General features: G+C 39.0%; 1 protein-coding gene across 1 annotated transcript in view; it reads left to right on the top strand.

Annotated features, from left to right (window-relative positions):
* Positions 1-8237: 8237 nt before the first annotated feature.
* The window catches only part of LOC115230399, a 64830-nt gene continuing 58420 nt past the window's right edge, over positions 8238-14647 (top strand). Inside the window, exon 1 of the mRNA XM_029800601.2 lies at positions 8238-8622. The gene's annotated coding sequence lies outside the window, so the exon portion shown is untranslated. The remainder of the gene's footprint in view (positions 8623-14647) is intronic.

The raw sequence follows: 14647 nt of genomic DNA, 5'->3' as shown, positions 1-14647 counted from the left end.
CCATCAGTCGCACTCAAAATGGTGCTTTTTACATGCCACCAGCATGGGTGCCAGTCAAGAGGTACTAGCATCAGCCATGCTGAATGGTGCTTTTCACATGCCACTGGCATCAGCCATGCTTGAATGGTGCATTTTATGTGCCATTAGCATGGGTACCAATCTGGCAGTACTGGCATCAGCCATGCTCGAATTTTTTTTTTTTTATATATATGTATATATAGTCATCATCACTGTTTAACATCTGATTTCCATGCTGGCATGGACTGTATGGCTTGATAGGACTCAGTGAACCAGAGGACTGCAGAGAGGTCTGATATCCACTTTGGCGTGGTTTCTATAGCCGGATGCCCTTCCTAAGGCCAGCCATTATACAGAATGTACTGGGTGATTTGCTGTATACTCTTGCTTGTCATATCTTTACTCATCTGATATCCTGCATATGCTTTATATGTTTGTATCAGCACAGTCTTCTGTCTTTCATGCTACATTTCATTTCTCTGCCATCCAGCTTTTCTTTTAGCTCATCCATATGCTCATGTACACAAACATTACACACTCAGTGTAGCATGTTTGCTTCATTTCTTTCCATCCATTGCACATCCTACACATTCCTTGTCTGTTTCACTCCTATACAATATTGCACTTCAAATATAAACATCATACAATTTTCCCTTCACTTGAAAAGTGTACTTACTTGCTGTCAGTAGGAGTAACAACGCTGTGAACTTTTCCCTCCCTGTTCTTATTCTGGCTGCAATAATTCCAAAATATGATCCATATTAATTAGATTACCTGGGTAACAGAAACTATCAACTATCTCTAGGGAGCCTTACAAGCATTTAAAAGAATTCATTTCATGAATGCACCTATTGCTAATTTACCCCTGCACATCTGTCAACATGATCCTACTGCATCTCTTCAGCAGTCATAGTTAGCTTTTGGTACACTGTACAAAGTTCCAGTCAACTCTCTCTCTCTCTCTCTCTCTCTCTCTCTCACACACACACACACACCACACACACACACACACACACATGTACACACATATAGTTTCAGGCATGACTGTGTAGCTATGAAGTTTGCTTTCCAGCCATGTGGGTTTTGGTTCAGTCCCACTGTGTGGAACTTTGTTGAAAATTAGTTATGGCCACCTCTCTGATGGTAGTCTGTAGAGTCCTATCTTCCTTTCTGTAAACTAAATCTCTTGTTTTTCTAAGTTAACTTTGAGGCCTCTCAATTCTAGACTTGTTTTTGTGTTCAAAAATTCTTCTTTCAAAATACGACAGTTATAATGGCTAATGTCACATTGTTTTATAACCAAAAAGTGGACATTTGGAGAGAATTTCTGAAACTCATAGAGCCTACAACTCACTCCTTGAGTCTCATGCCAGTTAGGTTTTCCTGTAAAACCTTGTCCTTTCAAGGACACCAGTGCAAAACACTCTATATGTGAATGGGGGCTACACTGAAGCAGGTGGTGAAGCTTAAGTATCTCAGGGATGTCTTCACAAGTGACAAAAGGCAGAAGGCTGAGTAAAGAGCAAGAATTGCAGCAGCATTCAGGCATTAGAAGGGAGGTAGATATATGAGGGAGTGCTGAAAAGTTCCTGGCTTTAGATAAAAGAAAATATAGGTGGATCAGTTAATTATGATTTTATTTAACATATTCTCCTCTCAGATTCACAGTTATTGCAGTGGTCCTTCAGTTATTCTAAGCTCTGTAAAAGAACTCAGAAGGTTGGGCACCCCCAACCAGGCCTTTTGCAATACCCTTAAAGCCAGGAACTTTTCAAACACCCTCGTAAAAGCCAAACTCATTATCTTCAGTTTGGTGTTCGTGTCTTCCCTTACTTATGGCCATGAATCTTGTGTAATAATTGAAACAGTATGTGAAGGTGCATAGCTTAGTGGTTAGGGGCATTCGGCTCATGGTCATAAGGTCGTGAGTTCAATTCCCGGCGGCGTGTTGTGTCCTTGAGCAAGGCACTTTATTTAACGTTGCTCCAGTCCACTCAGCTGGCAAAAATGAGTAGTACCTGTATTTGAAAGGGTCAGCCTTGTCACACACTGTGTCATGCTGAATCTCCCCGAGAACTACGTTAAGGGTACACGTGTTTGTGGAGTGCTCAGCCACTTACACATTAATTTCATGAGCAAGCTGTTCTGTTGATTGTATCAGCTGGGACCTTCGTCGTCGCAACCAACAGAATGCTCCTATGATAGGGAATACAAGCAGCCAAAATAGAGTTCTTCCAAAGGGTCTTTGGAGTAATGTTAGTCCGTAGAGTACTTAGCTTGGGGATCAAAGAGATATTTCAGGCAGAGCCACTACTTCACCAAACTGAGAGATTACATCTCTGATACTACAGACATATAGTAAGAATGTCTGGGAAACAATAACTTTTTTTTCTTTTTGCTCTTTTCAAGCCTAGCCAGGTTCATGGGCCCGGTTTCCCAGTTTCTGTGGCATATGTGTTCCCCCACCCCAGCTGGATGGGACGCCAGTCCATCGCAGTGTTATTCAAGAAATAGGAAGTGAGAGTGAGAGAAAGTTGTGGCGAAAGAGTACAACAGGAGTCGCCACTCCCCACCCCCTTCCAGAGCCTCATGGAGCTTTAAGGTGTTTTCGCTCAATAAACACACACAACGCCTGGTCTGGGAATCAAAACTGTGATCCTCCAACCGCGAGTCCGCTGCCCTAACCACTGGGCCATTGTGCCTCCACAAACATGCCTTTTTAAAGCCTCATGGGCCCAGTTTCCCAGTTGGAAAGAATAACTAGACAAGTTTTATGCACAAAATGAGTTTCACTCAACAAATTGTTGTGCAAGCTTTTAAAGGCATTTATCAGCATAGAGTATTGAGGTTCTGTTAAAACAATCATATATGCTACAAAATATGTCAACAAAGATTTTGACATGGCTGACTTTGTTACTGAAGTGGAGTTCAATGTGGGCAGGCTGGATGAAGTGTAACAATAAAAGAGAGGCAAGTACATCTCCAGTAAAGATACAATCTGGAGGATCTGATATACTATTAAAAGATTCATGTAAAATAAAGGATATCTGTCAACATGATGATGATGATGATGATTATGATCATCATCATCCTCATCCTCATCATCAATGTCATTATCATATAATGTGCACTTTTCCATGCTCAAGGGTGTGTAACGAGTACAGTGAAGAATTCAGGGTACAAGTAGGGGTTCACCAAGGATCGGTGCTTAGTCCCCTCTTGTTCATCATAGTCCTCCGGGCAATAACAGAGGAATTCAAGACAGGCTGCCCCTGGGAGCTCCTCTATGCTGATGACTGCTCTTATAGCTGAATCACTACCTGAGCTAGAAAATAAGTTCCAGGTATGGAAACAAGGTCTGGAGTCTAAGTTAACCTAGAGTTAACCTAGCAAAAACCAAAGTCATAGTAAGTAGGAAGGCAGACAAATCACAAATCCCCTCAGGTAGATGGCCCTGCTCAATCTGTAGAAAAGGTGTAGGTAGAAACTTCATAAGATTCACCCAGTGTAAGCTTTGGTCACAAAAGGTGCAGTAACATAAAAGGAAGATTAACAGAGAAACTAACTTTTATATGTGGAATGTGCAGAGGCATAATAAATGCTGAACAAGTGCAGAAAATAGACTCCATCAACTGGAGGGGGGGGGACAAGCTAAAGGTAGTAGATAGCTTCCAGTATCTAGACAACCAGGTTAGTAGTGGAGGTGGTTGTTCCAAGAGCATAGCTGTGAGAATGAGATTAGGCTAGGCAAAATTCAGAGAGCTCTTACTCCTGCTGGCAACAAAGGGCCTTTCTCTCAGAGTGAAAGGGAGATTGTTTGATGCCAGTGGTGAACAGCTATGCTGCATGGCAGTGAAACATAGGCTATGACAACCAAGGACATGCGTGGCTTGAGAGAAATAAAGCCAGTATGCTTTGCTGTATGTGCAATGTCAGTGTGCATGTTTGACAGAGTGTAAACATCTTGAGAGAAAAGTCAGGCATAAGAGGAATCAGATGTGGTGTGCAAGAGAGACGACTGCATTGATATGGTCATTTGATGCATATGGATGAGTACAGCTGTGTAAAGAAGTGCTGATCTTTAATGTAGAGGGGACCTATGGTAGAGGTAGATCTAGGAAGACATGGGATGAGGTGGTGAAGCATGACCTTTGAACTTTGAGCATCACAGAGGCAATGACTAGCGACTGAGACTTTTGGCGATGTGCTCTAATTAGGAGATCCCATCAAGCCAAGAGAACCCGTGCTGGGAGCATGTAAAGAAAAAAAATCAATCTTTGAAGATTGGGCCTCATGGAGGCAAAGTGGCTGAGTACCTTTCGAGCATTGGGCCTGATAGAGGCAAAGTGACTGAGTTTCTTTTGAGCATTGGGCCTCATGGAGGCAAAGTGGCTGAGTTCCATTCAAGTGATAGTCATTACAGAAGCAAGGTGGCTGAGTTCCTTTCAAACGAACCTCATGAAGGTCAGGTGGCTGAGTTCCTTTTGAGCACTGAGCCTCATGGTGGCAAAGTGACTGAGCCCCTGGGCTGCATGAAGGCAAAGTGGCTGAGTTCCTTTCAAGTGTTGGGCCTCACAGAGGCAAGGTGACTGAGTTCCTTTTGAATAGGCCTCACAGAGACAAGGTGGCTGAGTTCCTTTCGAGCATTGGGCCTCATGGAGGCAAAGGGGCTGAGTTCCTTTCAAGTGTTGAGCCTCACAAAGGAAAAGGCCAAGACCTTTGGCATTATGTCATGCTTGAGAGGAGGACCCATCAAGCCGAGCAGTATCACAGTCGTGGCAGATACTGGTGTCACGCAAATGGCACCCGTGCCAGTGGCATGTTAAAGTATGCATTACATTCTTAGAGTAGTTGGTGTTAGGAAGAACATCCAGCCAAAGAAAACCAAGCCAAATCAGACTGGATCCCGGCACAGCCTTCTAACATGCCAGTCCAATCAAACCGTCCAGCCTATGCTAGCATGGACAAAGGACATTAAATGATGATGATGATGATGATGATGATGATGATGATGATGATTGGGGCAGACTTTCAACAGATGGATGACATTCTTCTTGTCACCAACTGTCCACCTGTTTCCAAGCAAAGTAATATCTCCCAATAGTTAGACATGTTTTTCACGGAAGACTAGAAACAAACAATCTCGTTTGTATGACACTGGCACCCATTTACAACCATCACATGATATCTACACAAAGGTGCACACAAAAACAAACATACACACACACGTATGCATACAGTACATAGACATATACACTCACACACACACACACACACACACACATGCATACTCACATATATATTCACACACAATGGGCTTCTTTCAGTTTCTGTCTACCAAATCCACTCACAAGGTTTTGGTTGGCCCATGGCTATAGTAGAAGGTGCCACACAGTGGGACTGAACCAATGATCATATGGTTGGAAAGCAAACTTCGTAGCTACTCAGCCATGCCTGAACTTATGTATGTGCATGTGTGTGTAATCCTTTTCAGTCTATGTTCAATTTTTTATGCTGCCAGGATTAATGCATTGCTCTTATGTTTCATTTCAGCATAGGAAATACCTTGGCTGACACCTACCCTAATCTGTGCTGAGTGCCCCAGCATGGTCACAATCTAAAGATTGAAACCAATGAATACATGCATACATACATGCATGCATGCAAGCATGTATGTATATATGTATGTGTATGTGTGTGTATGTGTGTGTATGTATGTATGTATGTATGTATGTATGTATGTATGTATGTATGTATGTGTGTGTGTGTGTGTATACATACATAAAGCATAATTGTGCATATACACACACTCATGCAAATACAACACGTAACTTATATAAGTTGCCAGCTAACTACCTGTAAAGATTCCAAATCTGACAATTAATGTAGATTAATGAAATGCCAAGTATAGCTGAACATGGAACCAAAATCACAAATGAAAGGAAGATAAAATAACAATTAAGAAGCAGCTACACTAATAAATAAATCAGTTAAAATATAAGCAGTTTTTTTAAGTAACATTCATTTCAAGTTTTGTCACAAGGCCGGCAATTTCAGGGGAGGGAGTAAGTCAGTTACATTGACACCAGTGTTTAACTGGTACTTATTTTATCAAGCCCCAGAGAATTAAGAGTAAAGTCAACCTCTGTGGAATTTGAACTCAAAATGTACAGACGGACAAAATGCCGCTAACCATTTTGTTCGGCAAGCTACCAGCTCTGTCAGCTCGCTGCCCATTTTTTTATTATGTAATATTAACATGTGTTAATATTACATAAGGAGTGGCTGTGTGGTAAGTAGCTTGCTTACCAACCACATGGTTCAGGGTTCAGTCCCACTGCGTGGCACCTTGGGCAAGTGTCTTCTACTATAGCCTCGGGCCGACCAAAGCCTTGTGAGTGGATTTGGTAGACGGAAACTGAAAGAAGACCATCGTATATATGTATATATATATATATATATTTATATATATGTGCGTGTGTTTGTGTGTCTGTGTTTGTCCCCCTAGCATTGCTTGACAACCGATGCTGGTGTGTTTATGTCCCCGTAACTTAGCGGTTCGACAAAAGAGACCGATAGAATAAGTACTGGGCTTACAAAGAATAAGTCCCGGGGTCGAGTTGCTCGATTAAAGGCGGTGCTCCAGCATGGCCGCAGTCAAATGACTGAAACAAGTAAAAGAGAGAGAGAGAGTATGTGTTACTTTAATCTGTGAAATAGAAGCGACTGCTTATGAAGCTGGCATTTACAGCAACTGTGACGACTTAAATTTGAATACAATTTTATTAAATTTCTTTCTATAATTAATTGTTATTGTTTCTCACTTGTCTATTTCTTATCTTCATACTGATATGCAAAATGATTTTCTACTTTGTCCCATCATTAATTACTCTTTTGTTAACTACAACACTGTTAAGTTTGGAGAATTTATTTGGAGAATTTACTGGAGGTTTATTTCTTCATTTATTTATTTTATTTTGTCAATCTCCTGTCATCATTTACAAGCTCAAGATACTTTTACAACCTGTTTATCTAGTATTTTGTGTTTTTTATCTTTAATTTTCGCATTGATTGTTATCACATGACAGTAACATCTGAGACATTACAACTATCTAATGCTCAGTCACTTTCTACATTCTTGTTAGTAACTTAAACATATTCCTTTGATTTATATTATCAATTCAAGTAGATCAAATTTATCACTTCCCCTTTAACCTAATTAGAATAAGAGGTCAGATCTCACATTGAGTAACTTTTTTCTTTCTTACGATGAAAAAAAAAAAATTACTTCACTTTTTCATTGATTTGGAAAATACAGGGCCAGTTAACTCACTTCGAAACCAGAAACTTCTTGTCACCAGAGCAACAAATAATTGCTGAATGAGCACACTATCTGTAAGTTAAATGAATGCACGGTTATTGGTCAATAAGTAGATTTAAGAAGAAAATTACTCTTAATTGTTTTCCTGATCTTGGGGTTTCCGTAAATACCTTTTAATCCATAGCTAGATTAGTTGAGATCTCTTTCATCAGCTTTACAGTTTTAAAAAATTAGTTATGGATATATAAGAATAGAGAATTAGAAGCTATTACAGAGAAAGTTGATGCTTGTACAGTCTGCTGGGGAATTCCTCAACTTGAGAGTGAATACATATAACAAGTGTAAGCTAGTTTGGTCTTATTTTGGATGCGATGATCTAATAATAGCCAACAGTAGCTCTACTGGAGTGTGAGAACAGACAAATAAGGAAGGGTTAAATTAGTACTCTCAACGGATAACAGTAGTCGTTTCAACTAAGGCAGTCTGAAAACCCGAGTTATGGTAAACCACTAGAAGTGTTGTAAAATTTTCCATAGACATTTCCAATATTTAAATTCCGAAAAGCAATCTCTCCTAGTCTATGATTACTTATAACATTACTCCTAAGTAAGTTAAATTGAGTGTCAGCTTAAAAACGAAGGATGCTAGCCACTGGATTACAGGACATGGTAGTCCCTAAGCTTATTTCGATAAAGTATTTGCAGAATAGATGAGTGGACAGTTATTGTACGTATTGAGATGGTTAAATTTGTTCTTTTATATTTAATTTTGTAGAAACAAAATATCCCTTCTAGGAATTTTAGAATTAAATAAATTATATCAGATTTATCTTCTCATTTTCAGCAAGATTTTCTCGCATACATGTAACGAGTAATATTTATTTATTTACATTTTTAATTTGGCTCATTATTTTGGAAACATTTCCTCGACCTCAAGAAGTCCTCATAAACGAAGCTAATGGCATTGGTGGAGGGTGAGATACAGAGAAATGTCAGCAATGTTGGTATTGTGACTGGAATATCCTTTTGTAAAGGAATCAAGCGAGGGAGAGAGAGAGAAGTGGCAAGTGTCTATTTATAGGTAGGTTGGTAAGTAGATAGGTGAGCTAGGAACGTACGTCTTTTACCTACGTGAATGGCTGCCTACGTAAATCGGTAGCGATTACGTATGGGCTTCTATCTACATAAACATTGCGGCAGCTTAACCTTATGAAGCCATTTGTAACTTTCTTTTTCGGAAACGGGATCTTTACCATGATTAAACAACACAAGTCGATTCACGAGGTAAGTTCCTTTTCATTTGATTACCTTTATTTCGTTATTAATTAAAACAGAATGTCAAATAAAGCACGAGGATACTCACGCCTATCTTTCACATATGTAACAGCTATTTTAAAGTAATTTATTATTTTGGAATCCTTTCTCGTAAGATGATTTTGATAACAGAATAGTTTCCCTTTGCATATTGCGTTTGTATAGGTGTGTATATAATATATATGTATGTAGTTACATATGTACATACTGACGGAATGATAGATGGAAGAACATGCGCATATGTTAATGTGAAAGTGTTTATGTTTCTCGTGTTTATAATATAAACGCATATTTTTGCATGAGTATATGTTTGCATTTATGTTTCTCTATGATATTATGCATTCACCGATCACAAATACACACACAAATAAAGATCATCTAGTCGCGAGCTTGCTTGGGTTTTGAAATTTAACGTCCATCGTTACACTGACGTAACTTGAGTTTATACCACCTGGGACAAACTCTTCGTCTACCTCCAACCTGAACAGCACAAAATGATACATATATAAAGTATCTCACGGGGTAGTCCACCTCCCTCGCCCTTTTATAATCACTCGTGCATGGTTACCGGGTTTATAGCTGTTAGCAGCGCTGCACTTTAGGAACTTGGTGAACCTGGTCATTGACCTCAGAGTTTGCTTTAGCTGATATCGCCTGACAACACCCACCACACTGTTTTCTATGGCTTTACTTGTAACCCTCGGTCAAGTAGCTGTCGGAATTTATGCCATGCCGAAGGACAGCTCATGTCTAGTCCAAGACGATTAATTTCTATGCTTGCCTCTAACTCAATTTAGCTACCTTTCCTTTATTCACTACCTCTGGAATCGCCTAGCAGAAGCTCTCTTCCCTGCTGCTGTCTCTACTTCGGATTAATGGTTATATAAAGTTGTATATATGAGTATGCGTATACATGCAAATGTATATCCATATGTGCATGCATGCTTGTATGTATATATGCTTGCATGCATGCATGAATGTGTCACCACCCACATTACTATTTTTTCCATGCTGACACAGGTTGGACGAGGTGTCGTTAAATTTTTACTATCACACTCATAATAGCACGGGCGTATTCAGCGCTGCAGTGTCAATGGGAAGATATACACAGACAAATATACAGACACGCAACACGCAAAATACACACACACATACGTACGTACATATATGTACATATACAAATACATGAATATGCATAATACATGCACATACATATCTGTATATATGTGTGTGTGTATGTGCATGTATATGCATATATACATATATAATAAAGTGTATGTGTGCGCATGTACGTAGGTGTACACTAACGTTGCAATGAAAAACGACTCGATACGAAATCCTGAATTAAACACTTTTTTCTGCTACTGTTGACAGTGACTTCAAAGTTTTCTCTGCAGCTGATTTCTCAGTGAGTTTGTCCAGCAACACACACACACATACACACACACGTGGTGAGTGTGCATAATATTTTGCTTCAATGCAAATGTGTTATATAATATGCTTTGAACCTTGTCATTCACATATGAATATCAATATTTGCGTTTGTTTATAAGTACACATACATGCATACATAAGTACACATACATGCGTGCATGCATACATAAGTACACATACATGCGTACATACATACGTGCGTTCGGGCGTACGTACGTACATACATGCAGGCATGGAGGCGTTTGACTAATTTATTACTTAGAGGGAGGGAATAGTACTGGTTTCCAACAAACGAACGGAAAAAAAAAATTCCGTCACTAGATTTTGGATATCAATAGTAATAATTGTTAAATATTGAACTTTCAGAAAGGCTTGCATATTTTATTGATTGTTATTTAAAGTTCATGTTAACCGGTCACTTTCCCCAAAAATCTTAGCTTTTCCAGATTGTCACTAAAGATATTTACTTGCATAACTAATTTAATCAATGATTATTGCTATAAATGGGAATTTATAATCAGAGTTGAGGAGCTGCAGGTTTCGTAACAGTTCTTGATAGATATTCTCTTACTGATTTCGGAAAAGATGTTTACATCTGTCGGACAGCTATCCCATATCTTTTCATGTCTTTTATCTTGTGTCTCAGATAACTATATCAAGTTCGATATATTTGTTCTTAGTAGATATATTGGGAATTTTCCACCTGTATCTATGTACGTGGGCGTATTTGTGTGTGTGGGCGTGTGTTTGTGTGTGTGTGTGTGTGTATGTATGCATACATGTTTATATGTATGTGTAATAATTTAACTCTGTATCGAAAAGGGATTTTCAACCCAACATCTACATGCTGTTATTTATAGCTTCATGTGAGCCTTGGGAACCACTATTTCTTAAAAGAATTAATTCATGTTCTCTCGAAAATTTATAAAAATCTTATGACATCAACAGTGTGTTGTGCGCGCGCGAGCGTGTATGTGTGTGTGCGCGCGCGCGTGCCCATACATTTACACACGCATCTAATATATATGTATGTATGAATGTATATATATGCATGTGTATGAATGTGTGTGTGTGTGTGTGTGTGTGTGTGTAAGCTATGTACAAAGATGTAGTTAGTAAAATGAGTAAACTTAGTGAATGAATTCAGTGATAAATTTAGCATGATGGCAGGAGTCCCCACCTTCATGGTATCTTGAGTCTGAGCCTCAAGGCTCAGTCCTCTCTTGTTCATCATAGTCCTACAGACCATCTCGGACGAGTTATGGCTGGTCGTCTATGGGAACCCCTATATACTGATGACTTAGTACTGATGATTTAGTTCTAAACCTAGACTCCAGAAGTCTTAAGGCAAACTTAGCAAAGATGTAAGTTTTAATGAGGGAAGAAGACAGGCCCCTGATATCCTCATGGGAAATGGCCTTGCTTGATATGCAGTAAATGTCATGGTATAAACTACATACACTGTACCCATTGTAAGTTATAGACTCAAAAGAGACATAAAATCACAGGCAAGCAAAGAATATAAGTTGCATATGTGATAGATGCACTGGAGCAGAATGTGCTGTGGGCACATCGGAAACAGATTCTCTTAAATGCCTGAATGGCTTACTAGAAATAGCTGGTAGCTGTTGTTACCTTGGCGATGTAATTAGCTGAAGTGTGTGTGTGTGTGTGCAAACATACATATATACAGTTATCTAAGGAGGTTTCATAAGTTAGAAAAAGAAAGAGTACCTGCAATATAAAGGTTTCTTCAGGTTCCATACTCCAACTTCACTTACGTAGTATTGGACAGTCCACAGCTATAGTAGAGTACACCTGTGCTTGGGTGTGTGTGTATACGCATATATACAAATTGGCAATGCATGGGTGTGTGGTTAAAAAGTTTGTTTTCCAGTCATGTGGGTCAAGTTCAATCCCACTGCATGACACCTTGGGCAAGTGCCTTCTTCTGTAACATAAACCTGACCAAAGTCTTGTGAGTGGATTTTGTGGATGGAAACTAAAAGATATCCAGCACACACACTAGGGACGGGTATGGTGTAGGTACGAGCATGGCTGTATGGTTAGAAAGTTCTCTTCAAAACCATTTGGCTTGTAGTTTGGACCCACTATGTTGATTGACCTCATGAGTAAAATGAGTCAATAGAAGGAAACTGGAGGAAGCCTGTTCTCTCTTTATCTATATATATATGTGTGTGTGTATATGTGCATGTGTGAGTGAGTGCATATTCTTATTGATGTGTGCACTGATTGTAAACGTAAGTGCATTTATTATACATATATTATTTATATATTATTTGCAGTTAATTGTAAATGGAAGTCTCACCATTCATGCAAATAGTGTCAGCTGTTTTTTATCTTCTGTGAAGGCATGTGAGAATTTGCTATTTGATAGACTTGGCAATTATTACCTTATTTGGAAATGGGTGAGTGTGTGGGTTTTTTTTCCGTCCAGGAACGGCCTCCAGCTGTAGAAAATTCTGTTTCAGTAAAATCACATTGGACCCATGAAAAAATGGAGAAGTAGATGTTAAAACAATGTTGATCATGATGATGATGATCATCATCATCCTTGTTTAACGTCCACCTTCCATGCTAGCATGGGTTAGACGGTTTGATAGAAGACTGCACCAGACTTCTGCGTTTGTTTTGGCATGGTTTTTATGGTTGGATGTCCTTCCTAACACCAACCATCCCACAGAATAGACTGGGTGCTTTTTATGTGACACCAGCATAAGTGAGGTTAGTTTTGGCATGGTTTTTACAGCTGGATACCCTTCCAAATGCCAACCACTTTACAGTGTGGACTGGGTGTTTTTTTACATGACACCAACACCAGTAGGTCACCAAGTAATTTGCATGTCAAGGAATCTTTGAGAGGTGGTGTGGCATTGGAGGAGATGATCTTGTGTCAGATAATGAAAGGGTAGAGTGTGACAGAGAGACAGAGGTAGAAACAGATGTCTTGCTGTAGAGAAGGTATATGGTTACCCAGCCAGAGAGAGAGAGAGGAAGAGAGCATAATTGTGTGGTTCATTTCTCATCAATGTATATGTGTGTGTGTTTGTGCTTTCATACCTTGACTTAATGTGATAATTATAAATGGATGTCACCATCATTCATTTCCACTCTTCAGTGAAAGCTTGTTCCATCTTGAGGAAATATTACCTTGCTTGGAAACAAGTGAGCATTGGTGAAAGAAAGGGCATCTAGACATAGAAAATCTGCTTCAAAAAATTCCATCTGATCCAGTTATGATTGTATAAAAATAGCTAAACAGTGGGTGGTGATGTTGTTGTTATTTCCCTTGTCAGCAGATCATCCAGTGGTTTTGTCTCCTTGCAGATGTTGGTATAAGAAATCCTTTACTTGAAATACAAGTAAAGATTGGTAACGAACATCTGGCAGCAAAACAATGCCTGAATAATACATTTGTCTAACCTATGCTAGCATGCAAAAAACAGACATTAAAACAGCAATTGAATATGTGTGCGTATATTTATGTGTGTATATATATATGTATGTGTATATATGTAAACAAATATATATATATATGTATGTGTATATATGTAAACAAATATACATATATATCCATGTTATATACCAATATATATAAATATACACACCACACACATATCTTTTTATTTATACTGTAGTGATGTGTGTGTGTACATGATTTCTTTAGCTGGATGCTCTTCCCAACAGTAACCACTTTTTACAGTGTATTGACTAAGTGCCCCTTTTCCCCCCTTAGTTTTTTGCAATAGCAGCATTATAGAAGTTGTCTTTCTCTCTTAGCAAAATTAAAGAGTCCTCTCAGCATTGCATTATCTCTGCTTAATTCATCAGCCTCTTGTTGCTGGTACCTTTTGTGAAGTTCTTGTATGGTTATCTCATAACTTGCAGGACCAAAGATCCTCTTTGTCAGCAATGAAGAATAAAAGAAAGAAAGAGAGAGAGAGAGAGACTGATGATTTAAGGCAAATTCTTGAGAAGAGATAAAATCCAAACAGAGAGACAAATTTATTGTTGTGAGATGGTTGTAGTGGAAAGAGTAACAGAGGAGACAGTGTTAAGGGAAATAATGGAAAAGAACAAGTATGAATGGAAAGGAATGAGCTTTGTTGGGAGGGGGAGGTTGTTAGTGAAACAGAGATAGGGACAATGATAATGACAATGGAATGAATTGAGTAGAAAGGATTTAATATTACCCCATGTTATAAGGGTGAGTATTTTTGAAGGGATGCATGAAAAATAACCAGATACATTGGTGAAAGGAACCAGAGAAGAAGTTGGGGAAGGACCAGAAAAGGTCAGTGGGGTAGTGTCATGGAAATAGGTTAGAGAAAGGGAGATATGTTAGAGAGAGGGAGATAAGTGAGAGAGAGAGAGAGGTAGATGGAGGAGCTGTGGATGAATGCTGTAAAAACAGTGATAGAAAGGAAAGGAGAGTGTAATAGAGAGAGAGGAGAACAGAGGATGAATGCAACTCAGTCATCATCCATATTTATTCTTTTTAAGTGTTCCCTGTGCTATGTGTGCACTAGAGTGCAGGTTT

The sequence above is a fragment of the Octopus sinensis genome, linkage group LG2 (assembly GCF_006345805.1).
Source record: "Octopus sinensis linkage group LG2, ASM634580v1, whole genome shotgun sequence".
Classification (NCBI taxonomy): Eukaryota; Metazoa; Mollusca; class Cephalopoda; order Octopoda; family Octopodidae; genus Octopus; species Octopus sinensis.
The sequence above is the reverse complement of the archived record's forward strand: the minus strand, read 5'-3'. Positions and strand labels throughout refer to the sequence as shown.